The 21,733-nt window shown below is 39.9% G+C and overlaps 1 long non-coding RNA gene across 2 annotated transcripts in view; it reads left to right on the top strand.

The window, feature by feature from the left end:
* The window catches only part of LOC133254000 (uncharacterized), a 34,271-nt gene extending 14,203 nt beyond the window's left edge, over window positions 1-20,068 (top strand). The window contains exons 2-4 of one of the 2 annotated variants that reach the window (XR_009738528.1): window positions 6,123-6,148; window positions 6,893-7,011; window positions 9,583-20,068. This is a non-coding gene — a long non-coding RNA (uncharacterized LOC133254000). Of the gene's footprint in view, window positions 1-6,122; window positions 6,149-6,892; window positions 7,721-9,582 lie in introns of both variants that reach the window. The other variant, XR_009738527.1, reaches the window with a different exon arrangement.
* Window positions 20,069-21,733: the final 1,665 nt, after the last annotated feature.

Raw genomic sequence — 21,733 nt, 5'->3', positions numbered from 1 at the left:
TATTGGATTGATTGCCTCTTGGTTCCATTCTATTATCTAATTAATTAAGTTATAGTTTAAAACTTTTCTAAAATGACTGTAATTTCTATGGAAGTAATGCTGCCCCTCCCTGACCCCCCGGCCCATTCTTGTGTACTAGAAAGAATAGTACTGGAAAGAATAGTACAATAATAGAAAGATTATCCTTTGGCCTGAGCATGGGAAAGCACATTATCTCTATCAGGAATAATTACAATTACACTATAAATGTGGTAATCCATTATTACTTTCTCTAATTTCAGGGATAGCAATGAAAACCAAATGTCCAGAACAATGAGAGCTGTGAGAACTGTAGAATCTCTTCTATCAGCTCAACAATTACTCAGAGTCATCCCACATGTTCTGTACCCTCCCAGGGTCTGGGCAAAGGGTGAATAAATTGCTTCCTTTAATCTAGATAAATATCACATCAATGGGAAAATTCTTTCATTTTGTGTCTTAATTCAGAAGTTTAGTTCAGTCGCTTAGTCATGTCTGACGCTTTGTGACCCCATGGGCCGCAGCATGCCAGGCTTCCCTTCCATCACCAACTCCCAGAGCTTACCCAAACTCATATCCATTGTGTCAGTGATGCCATCAAACCATCTCATCCTCTGTCGTCCCCTTCTCCTCCCACCTTCAATCTTTCCCAACATCAGGATCTTTTCCAGTGAGTCATTTCTCCTCATCAGGTGGCCAAAATATTGGAATTTCAGCTTCAGCATCAGTCCTTCCAATGAATATTCAGGACTGGTTTCCTTTAGGGTGGACTGGTTGTATCTCTTTACAGTCCAAGAGACTCTCAAGAGTCTTCTCCAACACCACAGTTCAAAAGCATCAGTTCTTCGGTGCTCAACTTTCTTTATAGTCCAACTCTCACATCCATATATGACTACTTGAAAAACCATAGCTTTGACTACATGGACCCTTGTTGGCAAAGTAACATCTCTGCTTTTAACTTTGCTGCTAGGTTGGTCATAACTTTGCTTCCAAGGAGCAAGCAACTTTTAATTTCATGGCTGCAGCCATCATCTGCAGTGATTTTGGAGCCCAAAAAAATAAAGTCGGTCACTGTTTCCATTGTTTCCCCATCTATTATGCCATAAAGTGATGGGACCGGATGCCATGATCTTAATTTTCTGAATGTTGAGCTTTAAGCCAACTTTTTCCACTCTCCTCTTTCATTTCATCAAGAAGCTCTTTAGTTCTTCTTCGCTTTCTGCCATAAGGGTAGTGTCATCTGCATATCTGAGGTTATTGATATTTCTCCCAGCAATCTTGATTCCAGCTTGTGCTTCATCCAGCCCAGCATTTCTCATAATGTACTTTGCATATAAGCTAAATAAGCAGGATGACAGTATGCAGCCTTGACGTACTCCTTCCCGAATTGGAACCAGTCTGTTGTTCCATGTCCAGTTCTAATTGTTGCTTCTTGACCTGCATACAGATTTCTCAGGAGGCAGGTCAAGTGGTCTGGTATTCCTATGTCTTAAAGAATTTTCCACAGTTTGTTGTGATCCACACAGTCAAAGGCTTTGGCACAGTCAATAAAGCAGAAATAGATGTTTTTCTAGAACTCTTGCTTTTCCGACGAGCAACGGATGTTGGCAATTTGATCTCTGATTCTTCTGCCTTTTCTAAAACTAGCTTGAACATCTGGAAGTTCACAATTGACATACTGTTGAAGCCTGTCTTGGAGAATTTTGAGCATTACTTTGCTGGCATGTGAGATAAGTGCAATTGTTGGTAGTTTGAGCATTCTTTGGCATTGCCTTTCTTTGGGATTGGAATGAAAACTGACCTTTTCCAGTCCTGTGGCCACTGCTGAGTATTCCAAATTTGCTGGCATATTGAGTGCAGCACTTTCATAGCTTCATCTTTTAGGATTTGAAATAGCTCAACTGGAACTTCATCACCTCCACTAGCTTTGTTCGTAGTTATGCTTCCTAAGGCCCACTTGACTTCACATTCCAGGATATCTGGCTCTAGGTGAGTGATCACACCATCATGGTTATCTGGGTCATGAATAGCATTTTTGTATAGTTCTTCTGTGTATCCTTGCCACCTCTTTGTAATGTCTTCTGCTTCTGTTAGTCCATACCTTTTCTGTCCTTTACTGTGCCCATCTTTGCATGAAATGTTCCCTTGGTGTCTCTAATTTTCTTGACGAGATCTCTAGTCTTTCCCATTGTACTATATTCCTCTCTTTCTTTGCATTAATCACTGAGGAAGGCTTTCTTATCTCTCCTTGTTATTCTTGGAACTCTGCATTCAAATGGATATGTATTTGCTTTTTTCCTTTGACTTTTTCTTCTCTTCTTTCCTCAGCTACTTTTAAGGCCTCCTCAGACATCTATTTTGCCTTTTTTCATTTCTTTTTCTTGGGAATGGTCTTGATTACTGCCTATTGTACGATGTCAGAAACTCCATTCATAGTTCTTCAGGCACTCTGTCTATCAGATCTAATCCCTTGAATCTGTTTGTCACTTCCACTGTATAATTATAAAGGATTTGATTTAGGTCATACCTGAATGTTGTAGTGGTTTTTCCTACTTTCTTCAATTTGAGTCTGAATTTGGCAGTAAGGAGTTCATGGTCTAAGCTACAGTCAGCTCCCGGTCTTGATTTTGCTGACTGTGTAGAACTTCTCCATCTTTGGCTGCAAAGAATATAATCAGTCTGATTTCGGTGTTGACCATCTGGTGATGTCCATATGTAGAGTCTTCTCTTGTGTTGTTGGAAGAGGGTGTTTGCTATGACCAGTGTGTTCTCTTGGCAAAACTCTGTTAGCCTTTACCCTGCTTCGTGTTGTACTCCATGGCCAAGTTAACCTGTTACTCCAGGTATCTCTTGACTTCCTACTTTTGCATTCCAGTCTCCTATAATGAAAAGGACATTTTGGGGGTGTTAGTTCTAGAAGGTCTTGTAGGTCTTCATAGAACCATTCAACTTTAGCTTCTTCAGCATTACTGGTTGAGGCATAGACTTGAATTATTGTGATACTGAGTGATTTGCCTTAGAAATGAACAGAAATCATTCTGTCATTTTTGAGATTGCATCCAAGTACAACATTTCAGACTCTTTTGTTTACTATGATGGCTACTCCATTTCTTCTAAAGGATTCTTGCCCACAGTAGTAGATATATGGTCATCTGAGTTAAATTCACCCATTCCAGTCCATTTTAGTTTGCTGATTCCTAGAATGTCGACGTTCACGCTTGCCATCTCCTGTTTGACCACTTCCAATTTGCCTTGATTCATGAACCTAAAATTCCAGGTTCCTATGCCATACTGCTCTTTACAGCATCAGACTTTACTTCCATCACCAGTCATATCCTTACCTGGATGTTGTTTTCACTTTGGGTCCATCTCTTCATTCTTTCTGGAGTTATTTCTCCACAGATCTCCAGTAGCATATTGGGCACCTACCAACGTGGGGAGTTCATCTTTCAGTGTCCTATTTTTTTGCCTTTTCATGCTATTCATGGGGTTCTCAAGGCAAGAATACTGAAGTGGTTTGCCATTCCCTTCTCCAGTGGACCACATTGTGTCAGAACTCTCCACCATGACCTGTCCATCTTGGCTGACCCTACACAGTATGGCTCATAGTTTCATTGAGTTGGACAAGGCTGTGGTCCATGTGAAAAGTTTGGTTAGTTTTTTGTGATTGTGGTTTTCATTCTGTCTGCCCTCTGATGGATAAGAGGCTTATGGAAGCTTCCTGATGGGAGAAACTGACTGAGGGGGAAACTGGGTCTTGTTCTGTTGGGCAGGGCTATGCTCAGTAAATCTTTAATCCAATTTTCTGTTGATTGGTGAAGCTCTATTCTCTCTGTTGTTTGACCTGAGGCCAAACTGTGGTGGACGTAAGGAAAATAATGGCAATTTCCTTCAAAAGGCCCCATGTAGACACTGCTGCACTCAGTGCCCCCAAACCTCCAGCAGGCCACTGCTGACCCACGCCTCCACTGGAGACTCCTGGACACTCGTGGGCAAGTCTTGGTCAATCTTTTGTGGGGTCACTGTTCCTTTTCCTGGGTCCTCGTGTGCACAGGCTTTTGTTTGTGCCCTCCAAGAGTCTGTTTCTGCAGTCCTGTGTAAGTTCTGGCGGCTCTATGGTAGAGTTAATGGTGACCTCCTCCAAGAAAGCTTATGCCATACCCAAGTCTGCTGCACCCAGAGCCCCTGCCCCTGTGGCAGGCCACTGCTGACCTGTACATCTGCAGAAGACACTCAGACACAGTTCTGGCTCAGTCTCTGTGGGGTCTCTGGGTCCTGGTGCATACAAGTTTTGTTTGAGCCCATCAAGTCTCTGGAAGGTATGGGATTTGATTCTAAATGTGATTTTACCCCTTCTACCATCTTACTGGGGCTTCTCCTTTGCCCTTGGACATGGGGTATCTATTTTTGGTGGGATCCAACATTCTCCTGTCGATAGCTATTCAGCAGCAACTTGTAGTTTTGGAGTTCTCCCAGAAGAATATGAGCTCACGTCCTTCTACTCCACCATCTTACACCACTGTTCATTCTAAAAGGCTTGAAGTAAATTTAAAAGTCTCAACCAATTGCTTATTGCTCCATAATAGGGTTCCTCAGAGTCCTTAGAGTGAGAATTACAATTGGTGATGACCTTTGGAATAAGGTATATGCATTCTCAGTCACTTCAGTCATGTCTGACTCTTTGCAACCCCATGGGCTATAGCCCACCAGGCTCCTTTGTCCTTTGGATTCTCCAAACAAGAATGATGGAATGAGTTGCCATGCTCTCCTCCAGGGGATCTTCCTGACTCAGGAATTGAACCTGTATCTCCTGCATCTCCTGCACTGCAGGTGAATTCTTTACCTCTGAGCCACCAGGGAAGCTCTTGGAATAAAATACCTGGTGCTGATGTCTTTGAGAAGTCTGAATAAGTGTTGCTGTTTTTTTTTTTTTTTAACCATATTTTCCTCATAAGTTAATGTAACAAGTTAAAATAGCTTCAGCAGTTTTATTTCCTTCCTCTTATAAAAATTCAGTAAGTCCCTTACATACAAATGAATTGTTTCAAGACCACATTCATTAGCCTAATTTGTTCATAAGTCCAACAAAGTTAGCCTAGTTACCCAACTAGCACAATCAGCTGTATAGTATTCGTACTATAATAGGTTTGTAACACTATTCACACAAATTATATATAAAAATAAACACACAAAATAAAGAAAACATTTTTTTTTTTTTTAAGAAAACATTTTTAATCTAATAGTACAGAACCTTGGAAAGTACAGTAGTACTTTCCAAGTACAACAACTGGCATACAAGGGCATTTTCACATCTTTGAAAGTTTGCAACTTGAAGGTTCATATGTAGGGGGCTGGCTGTAAACACATTTAGGCTGTTTATTTACTCTGAGAAGCAAAATTCTAATATATAGATAAAGATGCAGCATTTATGCTCTCCTCCCTTTTTTTCCCACAGGGAAGAGAGGTGTTAATGTTTTATTTTTCTTAAAAAACAAAAAAAGTAAAGCTCATGAGATTCTGACAGTTTCGAAGTTGTTTCTGATTTATTGATACTGTTTTGAAAGGAAATACATTTGAGTTTATTTTAGTTGAAATTGTTTTTTTATTTCAAGATATGTAATATGAACACTGCAAGAAATGAAGAAATTTAAGTCACATATTAACAAAAACAAACCTTTTGTGTAAATCTAAGAAGAGGTTATCAGTTTACTAAGGGGGAGATCTCTCCCAGCCATGTTTTTAACCCTGTATAGACCTTGTAAAATGTCACCATCACGAATATAGTTTGTTTGAACCCAGGCATCTGGGAACATGGCAGACAAATGGCCAAGATGTCTGTCCTCATGGAGGATTAAGCTGGTTGGTCTGAGGACTCCCTGCCCAACACAGCAGAGTCAGAGCCTGGGTCATCACAGGGATGGGAGGCAGGTCTGGCAGGGCAGGCTTGGAAATGAAGTGGATACCCATTATGGGCAGGCTACCAAGAAGGTAGCATCTGACATTAGAAGAGAATTATATATTTTTGTCTGAGATCAACAGTATTTTAAAGTTTGGACAATACAACCAGAATATACTGCTAAGCTAAATTTGTTTTACATTTTCAGTTCTGGCAACTCTTCAAGAACAAAAGGTAATTTTCTTTTTCATTTCTTTTTGAATTTTGAAAAGTTCTCTACTGTTTAAAGATTGAAATCTCAGAATATAACATTATTTCAAATATCAAATTTTAATTTGAATGTCATTAACTATATACATTTAGCCTCATAAAAAAAAATGCATAGGCCATGCATGAAAATTATCTGGGCTGGATGGCAAATTTGATTAATTTCCTTGGTACTTTATTCTTCTAATTATCTTTATTAGAAGTGTAGTCTTTTTTAAGTTTGAAAAAAGAGGGAAAGTACCAAGAAAATATGAAATGTGCAAGTATACTTTACTCTTTTTACATTTTTTTAATGTTTTGATTGAGATTTAAGGTAAAGAAATAAATTATCAGAGATAAAATAAATGTTCTCTAATTTCTATTTAAAGTATATTTTTAATCAAAAAAGCCATCAAGGTGTTAATTTTCTAAGTTATTGTAAATATGGTTGCATTTTCCATGTTTATGCCTCTTCCTTGGGCAGGACCTAATGTGAGAGTTTTAGATTTCAAAAAGTCCACAGAAGCTGAACAATCAGTAAACTTTTAAGGATATTTATAGTTTAAATGAAAATAAAGTTATTGTATGTTTGTAATAAGGATTTCATGTTGTAAAAGGGGTCCAAAGTAATAATTCTCTAATACCAAAATAAATATTAACCTAGGAATGGTGGACGTGCTGGTTGAGATTTGTAAGAAAACTTCTTTCTTCCATTGTTGTTTCTTTATCTAGGTCATGGTGAATCTAAATATTTCTTCTAAGGCTGGAGACTCACATATTGTTTGATTTCTTGGTGTACTGAACCAAAGTCATGGACCCAGGATAAGGAAGAGAATAAATTTAGAGACAAAGTAGGGAAGGACAAACAATACATGTTAATAGTTTCATAAGAATACGTCTCATACCTACACTGGCCCAATATATTATGATAGAACCCAAGCAAGACCATTTGGAATAAAAAGTTTCTCAAAAACCACTGTCAAGGGACTTCCCTGGTGGTCCAGTGGTTAAGAAACCACCTTCCAATGCAGGGGACATGGATTCAATCCCTGTTCTGGGAACTAAGATTTCACATGCTGAGAGGCAACTAAACCTGTGTGGCTGCAACTACTGAGCCCCTGGGCCGCAACTAGAGAGCCCATGTGGCAGCTGTGAGCCCATGTGGCAGCTGTGGAGCTCACGTGCTCTGGATCGCAACTAGAGAGCCCACGTGCCGCAGCTGTGGAGCTCACGTGCTCTGGATCGCAACTAGAGAGCCCACGTGCAGCAGCTGTGGAGCTCACGTGCTCTGGATCGCAACTAGAGAGCCCACGTGCCACAGCTGTGGAGCTCACGTGCTCTGGATCGCAACTAGAGAGCCCACCTGCCACAGCTGTGGAGCTCACATGCTCTGGACTGCACACCAAAGCTAGGGAGAAGACCACATGCCACAACCAAGACCTGATGCAGTTGTAAATAAATAAATAAAAAAAGAAACCAAGATCCAGAAATTCTATCAAAATGCACTTCTGAAGGCTGCTGGAGTGCAAAGCTTCCAGAACACACTGATGAAAAAAGGCTGTAAGTTGTGAAATGAAAAAATAAGTTTCCGTATGTGTAAAAACAATATCTCACTGAGTCTTATAACAAGAGAACAATTTCCCCCTGAATTTGTGTGTATGTATTCTTTACACAATTGTCCCATTTCAGTGACAGCGTATAGTACTCAGTTCTTTCTCCAGGTAGCTATTTCAGTTTGATTTTCTTTTTGCAAGCTTGATGCATGTTAGTGTAATAATTACCGTGTTTTTTTTACCACTATCTCTCAAATGCCTGAAGAACAATAATAGTTCTCTGTGCCTCAGGGAGGCATCCAGCTGATAGCTGACATTTGTTGAAGAATCATGTTACTTTTAGGCCAGCATCTAAGTGGATAACAAGTAGTATATCTCATTCCTGGAACCAATGAACATTATTCACAAATCTTTATGTTACTTTCAGACAATACTAATGGTATAAAGAATATATTATCTTCTATTTATGTAATTCATCAAAAAAGTTAATACTATGATGTTTACTGCCCTTAGAAATTTACTAGCTATACTATATGCTGAAATTTATCAAATTCTATATTGTTATGCTGATATATTGTGCAGTATTAAAGAGTTTAAAGAATTTTATCTCACTTGTGATCTGAAATCTAGGTAGAGAAAATCAGTTCATTACTGTCTTCATAACACAGGGAAGACTATAAATTGTAGTATGTATGAGTTCAGAGCTTCCCAGGTAGCAGGATGGTAAAGAATCTACCTGTCAATGCAGGAGATGCAGGTTTGATCCCTGGGTGGGGAAGACCCCCTGGAGAAGGAAATGGCAACCCACTCCATTATGCTTGTCTGGGAAATCCCATGGACAGAGGAGCTAGGTGGGCTTTAGTTCATGGGGCTGCAAAGAGTCAGAGACAACTAACTGAGTGACTAAACAATAACACATATGAATTCTACCCAACAGGAGTTGATTACTTTTGAAATTGCTTTAACCTTCATCTATGAAATAATGGAAAACTTTTCACAGTTTCTATACTACCCAGATTATAACAAGTTTAGGCAATAAAACAACTGCACATAAGCTCTGGTACAGCTGTGACCTTAGTATTATGCCAAAGACCACACTGTAATGAATGTTAGAACTGAGAACCCAGTTGAGAGGTTCTGGTTATAAGGCTGGTGGGCAATGTTCATGCCAGGAGTTTCTTCCAGCTTACAGTTGTCTTGTAAAGTTCCAGAAACTGTCAGTTTCTGGGCAAGAAGAAGATGGTTCCCCTACTATAGGCAGTTGAGGCCAGTGTCTTGTAGGGATCACCCAGAGTCTCCAACACATTCTCCCTAGGGGAACCACAAAAATTACTCAACAGACTTTATGGAAAACATTATTTTGTCTCAGGCACAATGCCTGGCTCTGAGGGCACAGACAAGAAGACATAGTCCTTGCCAAGAGGAACTCTCTGTTGAGATGGGACATTGAATTGTAAAATGACATCAGAATGACAATATCCTGTAAGAAGTGCTCCAATTAAGTGTGATGACCACAAACAAAAGATGCACCAGCTCTGCCTGAAGGCACCAGCCAGCACTTTACAGAGGAGGTAACATCAGACCAGGGGCCGATAGATGCGCCCTTATTAGAAACAGGGAACCATCTTTTCAAATATTGACAACAGAATTTTTAAGGAGTCAAAAGGGAACATGTCTCCTTTGAAGAAGATTCCATAGCCCAGGTAGTGGAAGCATACATTATACTTGATACAATGTATGTATCAAGCATATATTGATTTTTTGTTGCCAGCATCTGATTCTACTTTTTATAGCCAGCCTCTCCATATGATGCTGAAAAGTATGCCTCTTGTTTTTGCTTCCTTTCCTACTTGCCCCTTTTCTTGGCAGGGAATGGATATCTGACTTCGGCTCTGCCAGCCGGATGGAGCAAGAGAAGCAGAAAAACACACTGCGTGGAGAATCTTTGTGGTGTCAACAGCATCCTTGGGGCTGCGGTTTCCAGAGGCAGTGGCTGTGGAGCCAGTGCCACACCCAGTGTCCAGAGAGAGCTGCAGTGGTGGCTCAAAGCACAGGACCATTGTTTTACGGTGGCAAGAATGGCAGCCTCGACTCCCTTGGCTGTGTAGTCTGCTTTGGGCTGTAGTTTTTCTGCTTTGCCTCCCTTTCTTTCTGCCTTTTACGAGTCTGGTTCCTCCACCCAAAATTTTTGTAAACTCCTCAATATATCCTGTCATAAATACCTTTCCTGTTTTATCAGCCATAATTCTTGTGACTAAAGGACCGCATTTACATCAATAGTGCTCATGTTTGAGTTGGAAGGTTAGGGTAGAGTGTGAAGGGTCTCATATGTCATGCCACATGTTTTTTTCACAGTGAAGACTTTAAAATATGAGAATGTTGTGATCATATTTGTATTTTAAAAATAGTTCTCTTGTCTGTTTGAGCTTGGTAGGAAGGATAGAGATGAGCATGCCAGGTAGAAGACTATTGTGATGGTCAAGTGAGAGATAATAAGGGCTTTAAAAGAAAGGGGCAGTTAGAAAGAGAGAGGAAAAGGAGATTTGAGAGGTTTTCTGGAAGCTAAATGTATTGGTTTGCTGACTCACAGAGTGGGGTAGAGGAAGAAGTTGCTGATGTCTTTGAGGCTACTCAGTTGGATGAACAGATGGATATTATAGGTGCTGGGGCCATTGACTAAGTAAGCTCAAGAGGTTTGGGTGTATGCTGAATTATTGAACTTAAGGTGCAGTTGGAGATAGTCAGTAATTTACATTTCTAAATCAACAGAATATTTTTTTCAAACGACCTATTGCAGGGAATTCCAGTTTATAAAACATTTGAAAATAGGCTCTGGCTAAAGTAGGTAGGGAGCCTAGAAATCCTACCTTTTGGGACTGCCCCCTCGATTCTGAAGAAGGGCCTCAAGGTCCATCCTCAGAATGCCAAGTCTCCAGGTGTAATAGACACCTGTATATAGAGACTGTGGATCTGTGAGTGTAGATCCACAGCCTCTCTCCAAAGCCCCCAGTGCTTGTGCTTACCCATGGGTTTGCCTTGTTTCTCTTTTGCCTCCCATTGCTGCTGGCAGTGCTGTGTACGCACCTGCCACTGCTACCAGGAAACCCTCCATGTCCTTACCAAGAACACCATTTCAGGGCCCTAGCCAGGCTCCCTAACCTGGGCACCAGAACAGTGCTGGGTGCCGATCACAGCGGGGCATAAGGGTCTTCTCTGCCAGTCTCTGACGTATCTTTCTCCCCATTAAAGCACAGTTACACCATTCCATCTGCCTATGGCTATTGCCTTTTAAATATAGCAAGGAGAGATAAGAAAGCCTTCCTCAGCGAATGCAAAGAAATGGAGGAAAACAACAGAATGGGAAAGACTAGAGATCTCTTCAAGAAAATTAGAGATACCAAGGAAACATTTCATGCAAAGATAGGCTCGATAAAGGACAGAAATGGTATGACCTAACAGAAGCAGAAGATATTAAGAAGAGGTAGAAAGAATACACAGAACTGTAGAAAAAAAAGATCTTCATGACCCAGATAATCACGATGGTGTGATCACTCACCTAGAGCCAGACATCCTGGAATGTGAAGTCAAGTGGGCCTTAGAAAGCATCACTACGAACAAAGCTAGTGGAGGTGACAGAATTCCAGTTGAGTTATTTCAAATCCTGAAAGATGATGCTGTGAAAGTGCTGCACTCAATATGCCAGCAAATTTGGAATACTCAGCAGTGGCCACAGGACTGGAAAAGGTCAGTTTTCATTCCAATCCCAAAGAAAGGCAATGCCAAAGAATGCTCAAACTACCACACAATTGCACTCATCTCACATGGTAGTAAAGTAATGCTTAAAATTCTCCAAGCCAGGCTTCAGCAGTATGTGAACCGTGAACTTCCAGATGTTCAAGCTGGTTTTAGAAAAGGCAGAGCAACCAGAAATCAAATTGCCAACATCCGCTAGATCATGGAAAAAGCAAGAGAGTTCCAGAAAAACATCTATTTCTGCTTTATTGACTATGCCAAAGCCTTTGACTGTGTGGATCACAATAAACTGTGGAAAATTCTGAAAGAGATGGGAATACCAGACCACTGGACCTGCCTCTTGAGAAATCTGTATACAGGTCAGGAAGCAACAGTTAGAACTGGACATGGAACAACAGACTGGTTCCAAATAAGAAAAGGAGTACATCAAGGCTGTATATTGTCACCTGCTTATTTAACTTATATGCAGAGTACATCATGAGAAACGCTGGGCTTAAAGAAGCACAAGCTGGAATCAAGATTGCTGGGAGAAAATCAATAACCTCAGATATGCAGATGACACCTCCCTTATGGCAGAAAGGGAAGAGGAACTAAAAAGCCTCTTGATGAAAGTGAAAGAGGAGAATGAAAAAGTTGGCTTAAAGCTCAACATTCAGAAAACGAAGATCATGGCATCTGGTCCCATCACTTCATGGGAAATAGATGGGAAACAGTGGCAGACTTTATTTTTTTGGGCTCCAAAATCACTGCAGTCGGTGATTGCAGCCATGAAATTAAAAGACGCTTACTCCTTAGAAGGAAAGTTATGACCAACCTAGATAGCATATTAAAAAGCAGAGACATTACTTTGCCAACAAAGGTCTGTCTAGTCAAGGCTTTGGTTTTTCCAGTGGTCACGTATGGATGTGAAAGTTGGACTGTGAAGAAAGCTGAGCGCCGAAGAATTGATGCTTTTGAACTGTGGTGTTGGAGAAGACACTTGAGAGTCCCTTGGACTGCAAGGAGATCCAACCAGTCCATTCTAAAGGAGATCAGTCCTGGGTGTTCTTTGAAAGGACTGATGGTAAAGCTGAAACTCCAGTACTTTGGCCACCTCATGCAAAGAGTTGACTCATTGGAAAAGACTCTGATGCTGGGAGGGATTGGGGGCAGGAGGAGAAGGGGACAACAGAGGATGAGATGGCTGGATGGCATCATGGACTAGATGGACATGAGTTTGGGTGAACTCTGGGAGTTGGTGATGGACAGGGAGGCCTGGCATGCTGCAATTCATGGGGTCGCAAAGAATTGGATACGACTGAGTGACTGAACTGAACTGAACTGAGCTGGTCTCGATGGGATCAGATACCATACCATCCTTTCCATATATAACTTCTTTTTCTGTCTTTCACCCTGATAAAAACTAAAGGCAGATAAATGAAGTCAAGCAGATATATTTGTAAGGGTGTGCTTGTATGTACATGTGTATGTATGAACATGTGTATATATGAGCAGGGTGATATCTATACCATCAATATCCACTCAGAAATGCTCAGCTACCCATGGAACACAGTTCAACAACCACTGTACTATTTTGGAAAGAACAATGGCTTTCCAGTAGAACAAGGCCAACTCATTTATGCTATTTAGTGCTGTGTGGCTTGCACTTTAAGTTACTTCACCTCCTTGAGAATTCTTTTTGTTTGTTTTATTTTGTGTGGACCATTTTTAAATCTTTAATTCATTTAAATATTGTTTCTGTTTTATGTTTTGGATTTTTGCATGTGGATCTTAGCTCCCCAACCATGGGTTAAACCTGCACCCTCTACATTGGAAAGGGAGGCCTTAACCACTGGACTGCCAGGGAAGTCCTGCAAACCCTTGATTTTATCAGTAAGATGGGAATAATGATAATACTTATTTCTCAGGATTATTAAGATATAGGATCATGTTGCTTATATGCTTGGCTCTGGTAGCACTTGGTAAATAATTCAGAAAAGTAGGTCTGATCTATTTTCCTAGATATTTAACATGAGTGTCCTTGTCATATGCCCTTTGAGGTGGGATTCCGCTTTGTTTTCTGACTTTTTCACTCAAAACTGACTTCCTCTATGTGGGTGCGCATACGTGACAGAAGAAATATGTGCTTATATACAGATGAGAGAGACACTGAGTATGTGAACTCATTTCATGTATAAGGGGAACTATATCTTTTCCTTGTTATGGAGAAAAGTATTTTTTAAAAAAACATTGTGTGTGCAAGATCTTGTTTCAAAAATGACTTGAACTGCATAGATATTGTCAAGATATCCCCCATCTAATCATCTGTGAGCAAGGGTGGACCTACAGAAATGTTTGTGCAAAAATGTTTGTGCCTTTTGCCTCCAAGCACCTAGCAGGGTTGGAACGAACTGGTTATGATTTAAAAGCTTTTTCCAGCAAAACAAGCTTTGGGAATGAAAATAAGCACTAGGGTATTGGACAAGGCAAAATAATGCAGACGTTGACCATTTTCATTTTTGAAAACTAGTGTTTTGACAGTTGCTTGTGGCCTTTTGGTACCATATTCTCTTTGTCCCTTTTTATCAGACACCAAGTTCCTCAAAGAGATTTCCTGCTCCTTTTGAATCCATTCATCTTTTCTTCCTCTTTTCTTCCTCTTAAACAAACCTCTGCATGGACTAACTAATAACAGAAGACTTCCATTTTGCAGACTTCTGGCTTAAATTTTCTACTTCTTAGCTTGCAAAGTTTTAGATTGGAAAATTAATTTCGAGTGAGAGGGAAAGGAAAATGTTATCACCAACACTAACAAAAAGTGTTGTATTTCTCCTATTTCCCATTTTAAATCTATTATGCCAAAAATAAGATCAACTCTACTCAGGCTGTTCACACATTCATTCTTTCATTTGTTTAGTCAACAAATATTTTGTGAGCACCAGTGACTGATAAGCTTTGGAGAAGAACTGGGAATAGGGTAGAGATGTTCTTGACCTGAACAGAGATTAAAAATAGTCAAAATGTAGAAAAAGTTTTGCAAAAGCCACATAGAAAACAGAATCTCTGCTGACCATTTTTGTGATCCAGTATGGAAAATTCAAAAGTTATTGGAAATGATCCTGTTCCCATATGCCGACGGTCCTACTCATCACTCCCCCACCACTCATTTAAGTCAGTTTTATTATTCTGACTTATGAGTGGAGACTTAGCTCAGCTATTAAAATATAAAACAATTCTGCAAATACGATGTTGAACTCATTTACATTTATATGATATGTATATGTTACACTTAAGATGAATTATTTATTAAAATCTCCATGTCATATGTAAATGTTTCAAATAACAGTGTCACTCTTCAGTGTTATCTGGGAGAGTCTAACTTTTTTTATTGCTTAGTTTTGTCAGGCGAGATTATCACTGTGAACACAACCAAGAAAGCAGTTTGAACAAAGTTCTTAATACACCAGTGTTTGTTTGCTTTTAGTTCAGTATGAAACTGTTAACCTTTACGAAAAGACAACTAGGAATCAGGCTAAATATTTATTTTCATAATCTCTAGTTTCACATATTTGTAAGTTCAAAACTGAAACCCTATATCTCCTCTGATGCCCTAGCAGAGTTAATGGCACAAACTCCTTTTTTGAACTTTTTCCCCTGACTTAGTCTCTTAATTTTTTATGGCCCTGAAAAATAACACATGAAAAGGCAAAGCCAGATATTCTTTATCTTTCATGTATGACAGATGTTCCCTCACCCATGTTTCACGGGCATAATCCGTCGTTTGAAAACCCAGAGGTGGATGTTTCTGCCAGCGCAGCCTCCTGAAAAGAGGTCTGCTTGTCTTGATTAGCTAATCCTTTATAATGAGTCTTACGGCCACACACCATTCAGATTTCTGGATGAGACTGGACAACATGTGGTTAAAAAAAAATTAGCTTACAACTACAATGTAGAAGGTGACTAGAAGTGGAAAATGGTGACTGTGCCATTCAGAACACTTTCCATTGGTGCTTTTTCAAATTTACTAGTTTATTATTATTATTTACTTTAGATACAGAAAGTGAAGACCAAGCATAATTTAAGGGCAGTTTCATTTTTACACAGAAGCATAGGTGTTCACAGGAATAATGTTAATGGATGAAGAAGAAAAATGTAAGTCTATTAACTATGTGCATCGGACAATCCAGGGGCTCTAGCTCCCAAACTGATACAAGATGCCAGTTTGCTTTAATCATCCAGAAGGGCAGAGATACACTCTCTTCTGATTGAGCTGGATCCTGTCTCCTTAGAATGCTGGCAGATAGAGCAGCTTTGCCTTTCAGATTTTTCACCCAGTTATTTTTAGTTCTTCTGAAGCCTGGGAAATAAGAAATAGAGCCTCCTTGAAAAATCCAAGTGAGCCAACCATAGCAGGGCCTCTGAATCTGATTAGATAAAACAACAAAGAGGTTCTGTCGGGGCAGAGGCAGGAAGAGCCAAGGTGGGTGGCAATCTCTGCTCAACTCCGGGGAAATATAGCCTCAAAGTGTTCAAAAGTGGGTGAAAAAAATAACATAAGCAATAGACAACTTTCCCACATCTCAGGTCACTCTCTAAATACAGCTAGAAAAATTTGCCCCACACTAAACTTTTTTTTTAATTTTTGAAGTATAATAAACAGTATGTGAATGTATGTTTATCCTAAGCACCATACTGAGAGAGAGAGACTCACTTTCTAGGCATGAGAGATTCAGTCTCAATATTATAACCAGTTTTCGTTCCTCTTAGTAGCTTACAAGGTAAATCAGGAACAAATTTAAGCTATAAATGTGGATATTTGTTGTAAATTTCCTAATATGATATTGGAGGAATTGAATGCAGTCTTTTCCTTCAGTCATGGAAATGGAAGAGACAAAAGAGGCCGGGTGAGTGGAAATTCTCCCAGGAGGAGTTGAGAAATAAACTCTCTTCCAGTTCTGCCATTGGATTCCTGGCTTGGCCAGATTCTGGCCTGGTGACTAGGAGGCATTCTCTAATCAGGGAGTTGGGGGTGGTCAATGTGCTGATAGGTGTCATCAAGAACTTTGACTGAGCTACTGAAATAAGCAACAATTACACATCCCCGTCCCCAGCTTCACCACTTTGTGAAAGAAAACAAATAAAAGGGGTCCTGCTACTGAAATACAAGAGGGTGGACATCTGGCACCTTCCAGGCTTGGGATGTCACTGAAGGGCCCTGGGTTTCAATCTCACTATTCAAGGTTGTCTTATGCATCACCTTTCATTAATAACTTGAAAATCTCTCCAGCTTCTTACCCATTTCCTTCCATATTGCTGATTTTCATGGTTAAGAAGAAGCAAAAATGAATCAAATTATAAGAAGGCAATTAATGGCTTGTTGTTGTTTAGTCACTAAGTCTTGTCCAACTCTTTTGCAAGTAGCCCTACTTACTACAGCCCGCCAGGCTCCTCTGTCCATAGGATTTTCCAGACAAGAACACTGGAACTCGTTGCCATTTCCTTCTCCAGGGGAACTTCCCCACTCAGGGATCGAACCTTGATCTCCTGCATTGCAGGTGGATTCTTTACCGCTGAGCCTCTGGGGAAGCCCATTGAATGGTTTAGCTTTGAGTAGAGTCAGCTCTGCTGCACTTCTTTCCTTTTTTCTCTCTGCATTTCTTAACTTCTTGCTTCATAGATCAGTATCCTGATTCTTTAACACGTTATGAGCAGCTGAGAGGTACTGTGGCTGAGGTGGGAGAAGGTTTTAATGGAGGAACAGGAACATGCTTGGGCCAGGAATCCTGAGGTCTGTGGAGAGGGCCAGGAGGCATCCAGGTCATATAAGAGGATGAGGAAGATGGGACCCCAGGAGGGACATGACTCCACTAGATTCCACCTGTTAACCAAGTCTCCTCTAGCTGCTTCCTGTAGACATACAGATTCTGTGACAGCTGTGGATACTGGGAGGTGTCCAGAAGTCAACAATTATTTCACCCCAACTCCTTCAAATCTGTGAGCATCACTAATGGCCCAAACTTGTGTAGGTAAAGATACACTTAGCTTCCTGGCCACCTTAGCATCCAGCCTGGGCTGAGATCAACCAGGTGTGAGCCTGTCTGGCAGTCCTGTCTCTTTCCTATGCCTCCCTGTGTGATGCTGTGTGGAAACAGGACCCAGAACTGGCTTCTCTGTACCCCTGTGGCTCTGTTAATTTTGGGATTCTTGGAGTCAGACTCAGAAATCTAATGGTCCCACTTTGGACAGCTATCTACATCTTTCTGCTTTTTTGGATTGCAGATACCCTTAGACAAAGGTATGAGGAGACTTCTGGTATTAAGATATTATACAACAGTTTATACCATACATTTATTTTTAACCAAAGAACATGCCGCGGCAAAGTGTTTCTGTCTGTCCTGTGGAATGGACACATACTTCCTTCCATTCGGTCAGCATACATGGTCACCTTTACAGAAGGGTTCTGACTGAAGATGACAGCTTCTTTGAAGTTTCACACATTGCTTGTAAGATAGACTATTTGAATGGGAAAAAGCCCTGAATTTCTCATCCAAAATATACATTCAAAAGAAAAGTCACGGAACCCATGGTCTAATTTTAAACTTTAAATAGGAACTTGGTTGTTAAAACTTTGTATGAAAATGCTAAAATTAATTAAACAGTTATTGATCAACCTAAGGTATAGTAAATAAATCATCATTTTCTTGTCATTGGTTTCTCCCATCTTCAAAATAAAATACATTCTTCTTAGGGAACATTTTTCAGTTTACAAAGTGTTTTCCCACGTTATCTTTTTTAATTCTTGAAGCTGTTTGGACTAGATGGTTTATAAGTTCCTCCCAGCTTGAAACTTCTATTCATTTGTGGCTGTATTTCTATTAAAGGATGCAGACTGGAAGGTGGTTTGAACCAACAAAAACAATGGAAGTAACCGACCCCAGGCATGGAAGCAGTGTGCAAATGTTCTTCATAAAGACCTTGTATCTTGAGATAGCACTTTTTAGAATCACCATATGGTGCTCAGGCTTTTTGTTTAAAGGGTCAGAGACTCATCATCTGCGAGTTCCTAAGTGGAGGAGGCAGTCTGTCAGTGACCAGGGAGCCTGAGCAGCTGAGCATTTGAAGTCAGGCAACCACCCACATAGTACCAAATCTGCCACAAAGGAATCAGCCGTGTGGGCTCTGAACCGGAGCGCAGAAAGGATGACACCTGTCCACTCGTTTATTCCCTTTCTTTCAGCATCTTTTTCACTAATCACCTCTGAACTGCATCAGTATGAGAAATAAACACTGGCAGAGACATGCCTCCGACAGAACATTCAGAGACTCTCTCCGAAGTGTGTCTTGAAAATAATACCCAGATTAACCCCCACCCGCCCCCCCCACCAAAAAAAACCATGCTGTTCTCTTTGTTGCTGCCTGCTTTTGGAAAGTGGCTGTTTTCTTAATGTGAAAAGAAACGGAAACATTTTCAAAGAGATAAGAATTGGGTGATGTGTTTGTCAGGACCATAGTGTCTTGACTAGCACTTGAGAGGGTATTTCCATGGCAAGAAAATCTCTTAAGCTTCTTGTCCTTATTGAAAAAAATCTTTGGACCAGTATTGTGGAATGTCCTCATTTTTGAGGTGTAATAAGTCATGAACTTGGGGTTTTATTCACCAAGGAAAGACTCTTGTAACCTAAAAGCACTGAGTGTAAGTCTAGTAAAATGCACCCAGCATTTAAAACCAAATTTCTTCCTTGAAAATTCATAGAGGAAGATTTAGACCTTTTCAAGTTCAGGATTATGCCTTAACTATCAAGTGTGTTACTAGTCCTATATTCTGGGGAGCTATGTGAGGCGTCTCTTAAGAACTGGAGTCACCGTGGCTGACTCATCCTCGGGTTTGGATTACATGTGTGGGCTTGTGTTTTGGATGGAGCTTTCTGGAATAGCAACACTCCATCAAAAACACAGTGGCACACCTGTACTCCAAATGGTTGAATAAGGCAAAACATATGGCATCAAAACGCTGGGAATCATAGTAAAAAGAAAAAGAAAGAACGCAGGGTGTAGCAAGGATAAAGACAGCACCAAGGCACTGATAGCCATGAAGAATAGAACAAGTTTTAAGTATATGGCTTATGAAATGATTTATCTATCATTTAACCTCTGCTCATAAGCCATGTTTGTTCTGCGTGATGTCGACATGAACACCACACTCAGAGGGTGTGAAAAGTTGCTCATTTGGATGTTTCATCCTAAAAAGTAAATTCTCATCACAAGTTGCGCAACTGGAAATGACTGCTTCTTATATTAACAATGGCTCTGAAATGCCATGAAAAAAGTAATAAAACAGCTTCTTCTGGAATTTTCATTGGTCACTTATGGTATAGAATACATTTTGCTATTTTCTCTTAAGAATAGTGTAATACTTCGTGTAATGTTAACAAGGGGATTTATGTCATTTTTCATATAAAATGTTCACAAATTACCTTTCCATTCTAATGAATTCATACTCAGACCTCTTAGAAGAAAGCGTTAATAGTGTCACTCTGGTGGGACTTGTTAATTTTACATAGTTTATTTTTTATGGATATGATTTTAAAACAAGTGTAATAAAAATTTTCTCTTTGTGTAATGACCTCTGCTTAGTTAATTAACTGCAAGAAATTGTTCTTGTAGGTAAAGTTTAAGTAGTCAGGTGTAAAAGTGAACTTCTTCTAAATAAAAACTTACTTCTGTCTGTCAAAAGATGGATTTTGAATAACTAAGTCTGAACGTTAGTTCACTAAAACTTGTGTTACAGACCTTCTGGTAGTGGTGATGGTGGTTGCTTAGTTGCTCAGTTGTGTCTCTTTTGCAGCCCTGTTGACAGTAGCCTGCCAGGCTTTTCTTTCCGTGGGCTTCTCCAGGCATGAATACAGGAGTGGGTTGCCATTTCCTTCTCAAGGGGATCTTCCTGACCCAGGACTCGAACCCACATCTTCTGCATTGGCAGGAGGTTCTTTACTACTGAGCCACCAGGGAAGCCTCTTGTAGTTACCTACACAGCTTTATATTGTTTTCCCTTGTTAGATAATAAGAGCACATTGCCCATTGGTTAATATTCCTGTATTATAGTTTTTTATGGTTTTATTTTTAGTTTTTTTTTATAGAATGCTTCTATATTGAGACTGCAGTGGACTTCGATTGTAATGAGCTGCCTTCTCCCCATGCATTACATGCTCTGTGCATTATACCTTAAGATAGTTGCTTATCAATTCCAGGGCTGCTCCATGCTGACACTGCCATCAGAGTTTGCAAATTCAGCTTTCTGGTAACCCTATGCCAGCTGACAAGTTCTATGAAGACCAAGGTTTGGCATAAAACCTTTCCTTTGTCCTCTGGAAATATTACAACAAATAATAATTAAAAGCAGTAATTACTTTTCATACTGGCAACTCAGGAAATGCACTCACAGCATCTAACTTGAAATTTTGGTGCTACTATGGTCTTTATTGAGAAACATGTGGCTGACAATTGAGAACCCAGGAAATAGCGTGTGGATTAAAGGAAATAAATTAAGAGCTGAGTTATATAAATCTTGAGGGCTTGTTGCACCTGGAATCATTTTCATGGCCGTGCACACAATTGGGCTTTCTCTTCTTTAAAGTATCCTGGCTGCAGAATGAAAATTGCTGTTTTGAGTAAAATACTATACAAATCTTTCATTTGGCTGCTAGGAAAAGATTCTTTTTTTGGAAACATTTTATTTTTCTTGAGATTTTCAAGACGGACCGGAGTATTTGGGGGTAGAGATTACTAAATTCTTCGGCCACACACTTTGATCTTGCACCAGCATTTCTCTCCTTGTGCACTTCTCTTTAGCTTTCACTGAATCCATTTAATTCCAGCCTGTGCTTTATATTCTGAGAAAATTTGGGGAATTGACACAGGCTGAGTTTGGTACAGACAACCTGAATATGGAATATGAAGTTTTAGGACATTTTAAAAGAGACACTTTTGAGAACACTAAACATATTAAATTTGTACAACCATAGAAATAAACATTATAATTTCCTTTCATACCATGTTTAGGGAGAAATAAAAAAGATAACAGTATTGCTATTTTTGAGCTTCTACTTTCCCTCAGCATTCTACTAAATATTATAGGGGCATCATTCAATAATATGAGCATTTATGAAGCATTTAATATATATCAGACTCTGGCTGAAGCCCTTTAAGTATGTTAAGTCACTGAATCCTTCCTAGGAACACTATTAGATAAGTGTTTTGTTATTTCCACTTTGCAGATGAGGAAACTGGA

Source organism: Bos javanicus, chromosome 9 (assembly GCF_032452875.1).
Source record: "Bos javanicus breed banteng chromosome 9, ARS-OSU_banteng_1.0, whole genome shotgun sequence".
NCBI lineage: Eukaryota > Metazoa > Chordata > Mammalia > Artiodactyla > Bovidae > Bos > Bos javanicus.
Note: the sequence above shows the minus strand (reverse complement) of the source record. Positions and strands in the feature narration are given on the sequence as shown.